This window comes from Mustela erminea, chromosome 2 (genome assembly GCF_009829155.1).
Source record: "Mustela erminea isolate mMusErm1 chromosome 2, mMusErm1.Pri, whole genome shotgun sequence".
Lineage (NCBI taxonomy): Eukaryota > Metazoa > Chordata > Mammalia > Carnivora > Mustelidae > Mustela > Mustela erminea.
Window position 1 is genome coordinate 128764830 of NC_045615.1, and position 8463 is coordinate 128773292.

Below are 8463 nucleotides of genomic sequence, written 5' to 3' on the forward strand. Positions count from 1 at the left end.
TTGTCAAATGAATAAATGCATGAATTACTGAATGACATTTCAAGGTAGTACAGTCAAGACAAAGACAACATTTGGCCTTCTCGGATGCTATGTTGGAGGTAAATCTGTCTCCAGGAATTGAGGAAGATATATGACTCATGACCCAAGAAGCAGTGACTACATCCATACTCTGAAGACTTACCTGAAACTTATGATGAAGCAGTCCATCCAGTAAAGGAGTGCCCTGTGAGAAAGGGGACTATAGTAGGATTCAAATGTGTCACAGTAAGAATATCCTTTAATGATATCTGGTGCTGCTCTTCATCCTGGTGAGAGAGGCTCCTCCTGAAAGGACATAAGAGCAGCTTCCATTTTCTTAACCTGACATCAGACTCTGTTTGTTGTAATGGTCATGGAATCAGAACGTTTAGTATACATACCTAATGAGCAATTCCTAGTGTTTGAAATAGAAGAAAACAAACTAAGGAAAAACGGAAGCCAACAATGTGTTTTAGAAGAGATAACATCTGGGAAGAAAAGGGTAAAAGGTTGAGATGTGAAACTGGAGAAGACAAAGTTAACCACATAAAGGAAGAATATCCTTCCACAACTCTAGCACAGCAAGGTCCAAGAGAAGTGGGCAGTGTTGGTTATAATGGTCAAGATTACTTGAACAGATTAAGATTAAATTTAGAACACATTGGGTACTCTGCAACCAAAGTTAACTTTTGCCACAAGTTTCTGCCTAATCCTGAGGTAGGATTCTTGTGTTGAACATACTTCTGAAAACATGGTGTGGCTTGGTCATAAGATTACTTGAATGGCCTCTTACAGTCATAATATCTCTAGCTTCCAAGACAAACTGTCTTTGCCCTGTCTCCCTTTCAACACTAAAATCTTGAGCACCATTTTATCTCACCAGGAAATAAGCTTTATATCTCGGGGAATACCTCATATTAAAGGTTCTAGTCCAGCTCAGAGATATTTTCTATAGGCCGCATCCATATTTGAGATGCTCAAAACTCTTTTGAGTCACCAGTTTTCAGTTACAATCTAAGAAACTATAGTCATAAGAGACCCTCAGTGTGTGGAATGTGGAGGCAAAGAACAGACGGTTCCGGTACGATGTGGAATTCATCCAATCACCCATTCAATGCTGGAATGCAAAAGAGGACATCTGGGTCAGTTAATGAAAAGGGAATATGCAAATTGTTGTGTTTGGCCCACCTTGTGACCATGCATAATTAGGATCGTTATTCAGCACGGAGATGCTTACAGCTGGCCTGATTAGTTGTTGTGCCACGTGTGTTAGTTTTGTCCATGGATTTGCGAAAGTTGCTCCAGGGTAGGTAGGCTCAGAATGTCACAGTGCCTGCCTGGTGCCAACACTCTCTTCTCCAATTTTTCATTCTAAGAATGCCCATTCCTAAAATGCAGTATTCAGAATATTACTTAGGGGACCTTTGATACTTCTGGTTGTGTAGTAGGTCCAGGTTCCAACGTCTATGATTACGTAAGAATGGTAGGATAGGATTCCTCACGTACCCTACATCAATCCCACCCCTTTCTAGTATCAATTATTGGTGAGAGGCCCCAGGGAACAAGGTCACACTGATAGAATCCAATCAATAATGAAGGGGACATGCTAAACCACTGAATGTACTCTACTTAAATCAGAAACACACACAGGCTTCAAAATTGTACTTGGCAAATCTCCACAGTGACTATTGTGGGCACTTTTCAGTGTTATTGATAAGCATTTCTTTAGGTGTCCAAAAACACGCAAAATTAAATGCCTACTAAAAACTATATATGGTATGATATTACATGTTTCATCTTCTAGAAATTCAGCGACTCACTTAAAGTTTCACAAAATAAGAAAAATAACTTTAAATAATGTATTATTGGAGATCTGTTCAGAATCACATGGATCTGTGTTTGAATATTATCTTCTCATGTTAAAGACAATGTGAAAATTATTCTAAGTTTTTTACTCTAGTTTTACATGATAAATTCTAATATAAGCTATTTAAACTCAGTAAAAGAAAGATTTCTCGGGGACTTGGAGAGTAATAATAAATATAATTACCATCAAGTGAAATACACTGTAGTTAAAAATTCAAGTCAATTATTCTTAGTTTCCCAGCTATGTCATAGATGGAAATCAAGCTTGTATCTATTTTTTAAATGCTAAGATCATAGGAAACTTCTAAAATTTTAATGCAATATATCTCTGTTAGAGATACTGATTTATTAATATATTCCGACCTAGAGACGAGGGAGATCTTTGATTGCACTGCTCTAACCACAAATAAATTAGCGAGTTTTCCAAAAAATGAATGTCATCGTTTAGTAGAAGCCAGAAAAATATTTTTGAGCTATCCTTTCCACTCGTATTTTAGTTCCAACTATTTCCCTGTGAAAGGTCACACGTTGTCGTGCAAATGTGTCAGTACTGGTGGACTGGCTGTCTCTGAGTCATCACTCTACAGTGATGTGGACATTCTGGACACCGTGTCTAGACATCTGCTTATTCAGGGAGAACATGGGGCTTTTCGGGACTCGTGCCAACTCTTGTATTCTCTGCTTAGCCCTGGATGAATCATTGCTGATCCCAGAGCCACATTTTTTAGTCTTTCAAATAGGATAAAAATCTGCCAGCCTTTCCATCTTCTGTTCTCTGTAGCTCTTGGTGCGAAGCAAAAATACCATCTCCAAGGATTCTTACGAGGTCTAAATTGATGATGTTGACACTCCGGAAGAAAGATGCTGTGTCGATAGATGTGAGGCACTTACTATGATGTAATTGAAGATCCTTATTAAAGTACTGCAAATAAGGCAGAATGTTTAAGTGCCTAAATAAAGTTTGTTTTTTTCTGCCTAGAATCGCTCTTCTGATTGCAAAAATAATACATGTTGGGTTTGGAAAAGACAAAAAAAATAAAAAGGAAGATAATAAAAAACCTTGCTGATAATACCTCCACACAAAAATGATTGAAAATATAACAGAAATTTAAAATTGATTGCCCCTTCTCCCTCAAGAGTAATGCTCAAAATAATATACTGTTTAACATCAAACAAACATCTTTCTTGAATTAAATGCATTAATATAAATTCTCGAAGAGTTTTTCTTTCCTGGCTCTCTAGAAATGTACCTTTCTGGAAGGAATATGCTATAGTTAGAGGGCTTTATATATATAATCACTAATATATATACATATATATAAAATATATGGATAAGCATGTAATACACACATATATAATATTTATAATACACATAGAATATATAGCATATAAAATATACACATATCACACATAAAGTATATATGTGTACACATATACAGACAGACATATGCATGTACAGATACACATATGAGTTACCTATATATAACAATACATGTCAACACATATATGTACCTACCCATGCACATATCTATAAACTGAAGTCTACTAGCTTTACCTTAGATCCACCTAGATTCCTTGGCTTGACATCTGGATCCCATCCTTCTATCATTTTCTCCTATTACCCCTTTAGTCAAGTTGAAACTTTTATTCCTAGCTCCTCATGCACTTTCTGATTGTGGACATCATTCTTTCCACCTACAAGGCACTCTGTATCTCTCCTGCTTGAGTTTCTCAGACCACATGGTTATGGTGGTTAAGAGGATGAGTTTTGGGATCAGATCGTTTGGGATCAAATTCTGAATCTGCTTCTGGCTGTGGGATGTAAGCAAGGTATTTAACTTCCATTTGACTTTATTTCCTCATCTAGAAAATAAAGACAATAGTAGTTTTCTCATAATTTTGTTACGGTGATTAAGTACATTGAAATATGGAACGGATGTCTATGCCTGACTCACAGAATGTACTCAGAAAAAGCTTTATAGTATTATCCTGTTTTACTAATTTTATCAACTGTAAGTATAGACTCATTTCTCACATTGAAACCATACCAATCCAGAATGCTTCATAAAACCAGTGGTGTCTTAAAATTGTTCAAAGTTGTATGAGAACCTTCTTTATCTTAAGATTTTATTTGTTTATTTAAGACACAAAGAGAGAGCACTACCGGGGGAGGGGCAGAGGGACAACAGTCCTGTGAAGCAGGGAGCCCAGCGCACAGGGGGCTCCATGGAGGGGAGGGGGTGCTAGGACCCTGAAATCATGACCTGAGCAGAAGTCAGACACTTAGCTGACTGAGCCACCAGGTCGCCCTCTAGAACTGTCTACTGACACTTTCAGATGGCAATGCTAGCATGGAAGAGTTCTCGTTTCCCTGCTACATGGATACCTGCCACGTGAGAGCCGTGGATTCTAGACACGCCCGCGACCTCTGCCACTTGCTGTGTCCTTGGGCAAGCTCTCTAACCTCTCTGAGTCTCTCTCGACCCATCTGTGAATTGACAGTTTGTGCCATCATGACTTCTGTAATGAATGTAAAGCACATAAAAAAAGACCATAATAATAACCGCAAACACTTTTTGAGGACTTACTAAGTACCAGACAGGTAAGAAGTGTGTTCTAAGTGCTTCACATGGCTACATTTGTTTAATCCTTCCCCAGACCCCCTGACAGGGTGCTCTTATTATCCCTACTTTCCAGGCCAGGAAACAGAGGCACAGAGAGGTCAAGTTACTCTCCCAGGGTCGCAGGGCTGCCAGCTGGACTTCCTAATCGACATTCTTCGTCTCCACGGCTCTATGCTGGAACCCCCTCTCTGTCTGAGCCAGCAGCTTCAAGTCAAACCATGCTGTGTGACCCCTCGAGAGAGACAGCATCCCGAGGGGTGTCTCTGTCTGATTCCCGGAGATACTGCCCGCTGACTTCACCGCTCACACTAAGTAAATGTTTAATAAAGCCTCAAACGCAGGAAATACTCATTGGCCAGGACCCTCTAGGGGGATCTTCGGGGGAGTTTCGACAAATCCCAGCAAGGACCAGTGACTGCAGAGTTCACTAAAACTGGAGCCTGTGGAGCGGGCAGCCCCTGAAGTCTTTATCCATTAAAAGAAAACAAAAAAACTCTAAAAAAAGAAAGAGACTTTCTTGCTCCAAGCAATGGAAATGTCCTCTGTTAAGAAATGTTAAAACATCTCCTTTTGTGGTAAGCTTGTTTGCCTTTCCACCCAAGGGCCCATCAGGTCTCCAGGAGGCAGGACTGGCTAAGGGGGGGTGGGGCTGGGAGGGGGGTGGGTCTACAGAGGCTGAACTGGAAAACCAGCCTCAGTGAATAGTCCCCAGCTGAACCCTGGCACAGGGTTCCGTTTCCCTGGAAGCCTACTGGGTGTTCTTTCCATTATTTGACTTGCTGGGTACCCCTTCAAGCCGTGTTGGACAAAACAGCACAGAAGGTACCCCGGTAGGTAAGAGCAGAGTGGGGTTGAAGGGAATATTTTCCCTTTCTGTGGGGGCATCTATCGGTGACACAGAAAGCCCCAGTACTGCCTGGGATTCTTCCCAGTAACGCACTGAGTTCTGGACCAGTGAGCCCAGGGTTACACCAGCTGGGAGGACAGCCCAGCCGGGGAGGCAGGGCTGAAGGCAGAGGCCACAGGCTTGGCTGGCAGGCCTGGACCTCAAGTGGCAGAAGCATCCCACTCAGGGTTTTTAAATCCCGAGTCCCCAATCTTGAGTTCATCTATAATTATCTCTATAAAACATTTCTTAGCTTCCATCATGATCCTAAGCAGAAAAGAAGTCATCAAGCTTCAGTGAGAGATGTTGAATATATTTTAATTAGGTGAAAAAAACAAATACTCTAACTTACCTTCCCTCCAACTTACTAATTAAAGTGTATGTTCTATAAAGCCAGAAACCTGTCTTATTCTTCGTTGTCTTCTTAGCACTTAGCACATAGTAGGTATTCAATAAAATGTTTTTAAATCAATGCTGAATGAAACGACTATAAGAAGAAGTGAGTTTGAGGCGCCTGGGTGGCTCAGTGGGTTAAAATCTCTGCCTTCGGCTCTGGTCATGATCCAGGGGTCCTGGGATCGAGCCCCACATCAGGCTCTCTGCTCTGCGGGGAGCCTGCTTTTTCCTTTCTCTCTGCCTGCCTGTCTGCCTCCTTGTGACCTCTGTCTGTCAAATAAATTAATAAAATCTTAAAAAAAAAAGAAGAAGAAGAAGTGGGTTCACCTCTGGTTTGGGGCATGAACATATTCCCATAGCTGCGGTCCACAGTAGAAGAAACTGCACTCTAGTTGAAAAAGTTGTTTCCCACAAAGGTACAGGTTAACAATTCTGATACCACTACCCATGTATACCGAAATGGAGAAATTCAGTAACCGCTAGTTTCTTGGTGTTAGAGTAGGAGTTTACAGGTGAGCAAGGGGAGGAGACCAGAATCACCCAAGCGATAATAGATTAGGGCTGGAGACCTCAGGAGAATGGATGTTTAGCCAAATATACGGATGGTTAATATAGAAATATTTATGGATGTGTGTATGGACAGGATAAGGTACACATCTATCCTCCTTGTTTTGTCGGCTGAAAAGGCCTAGAAACAATGACCCCCAGAAGCAACAAGCACATCTAGAAGCCAGAACTTGGCTTCTAATACCATTTTCCAATAAATAAACCATGGCTCCTTGGAAAAATTGCTGATTCTAGGGTTGGGCAGAAAATAGATAAGATGAGCCTGGAGAACATTAATAGTTCCAGGAAGTAAGAAAGTGCTAACACACACACACACAAACAATTAAGGGATGTGTCAGGTGGACAGAGGAGTCAACAGAAAGAGCTCCCTAAGGTCAAAGCTGGAACAATCTGGGAAACAAAATCAATAAAGTAATATTGCATTATAAGCCAAAAAATAAAAGGTATATCTGTAAGCTCATATTGATGTAAATAAGTGATTGAATAAATAGAAAAATGAGGAAAAGAAATAAGTCTCCTGTGCAGAATTCAAAATAATTTATATAAATAGTCTGCCCTCGAGGAGGTGGAGCCTAACTCCCCATTCCTTAAGTGTGGGCTGTGCACAGTGACTTTGTCTCAGAAAATAACTTTACAGTGGGGAAACCTGACAAACAGGTAATCAAGGTCAACTTCAACAACAGTCAGCCACTTTGGTCCTATGTTCCTTTGTAACGCTATGATGAGAATATCACGTTACCTTCGTAGCCTTCCTTTCAAAAACTCGTAATCCCAATCTAATCATGGAAAACATCAGACAAATCCCAACGGAAGGACATTTTACAAAACGCTTGACCAGTGCACGTCTATACTCTCCAGGGCACCAGAAACAAGGCAAGTCTGAGAAACTGTCACAGCCGAGAGGAGCCTAAGGAGATAGGACAGCTAAAAGTAACGTGGCCTCCCGGAGAGGATGGGATCCTGGAAGAGGAAAAAAAAATTTTTTTATTTTGTTAAGGATATCAGGCGAATAACCAAGGAAGGAAGTCTAAATAAATCATGGACTTTAGTTAATAATAATAATATACCGATGTCGGTGCATTCATTATGACAAAGACACTATACTAATGTAAGGTATTAGTAACAGGGAAACTGGGTATGGGGTAGGTAGGTATATGCCAACATTCTGTATTGATTTCACATCTTGTCTGTAAATCTAAAACTGATCTAAAATAGAAAGGTTACTTGGGGGAAAAGATCTAACTATAATATCAATTTTCTAGATGTTATGGGGAGTCTAGGAAGGTTACATCACGCTTGGCAGCGAAACTCAACCACGCTTCTCCATGCTCTGTTCCCGCTCCAGATTCTTCCTTCTGTGTACTCCCAGCTGGATCTCTTCTCTATTTTCACTGCTCCCAATCCTCTACTTCCACTCCAATGTCACGGCATCGAAAAATCCCCAAACATGTTAGGTTTTGTCCTCAGCCTGCATGGTCCACTGAGCAGAACAAATCCCCATCTTTAGCAAACAGCCTTCAGACCTTTCTTATCAGGCATGCCCCTCGATGGATCCGCTCTCTTACCATATTCGATTTAGGGAGATGTTCTAAAAAGGTTTCGTTCTGACTCAGTGTGTGGTTTCCAGAGGAATTCCAAAACAACTGCTAACATAAAAAAATGTATGTGGAGGAAGCTCCTAGACGTAACCTCAGAGAGACGATGTCCCAAAGCCCACAGGAGTGGAGCAGATTTTAGAAAGCTCAGTTATACCTGTCATACAAATCACACATAAAAAGAGAAGGCTCCAAGTGCAAGCGCTTCACCAGCTGAGACGCAAAATCGATGAGTGACAAGAGAATACAAAAAAACAAAGCTGAGGGGGAAAGTTACCAGTGGATTCTAGGTCCCCTACCACCAAGTTATCTCCTGATGACAGGGGCCGCTTATACGGGGCTGGGGTCGTCGTCAGATGCAGTGATGGCTCATCCAGACTCGCCCACTCAGTCTTCTGATTCTTCTGGGTAAACAACAATAAGTTGCCTGCAAACGAGCCGGGCAGAGCCAGGAGTGCCGAGGTGGCCAGAAGGCAGCAGTGTCGCCTGCCTGTGACCTCATCCACCTTCC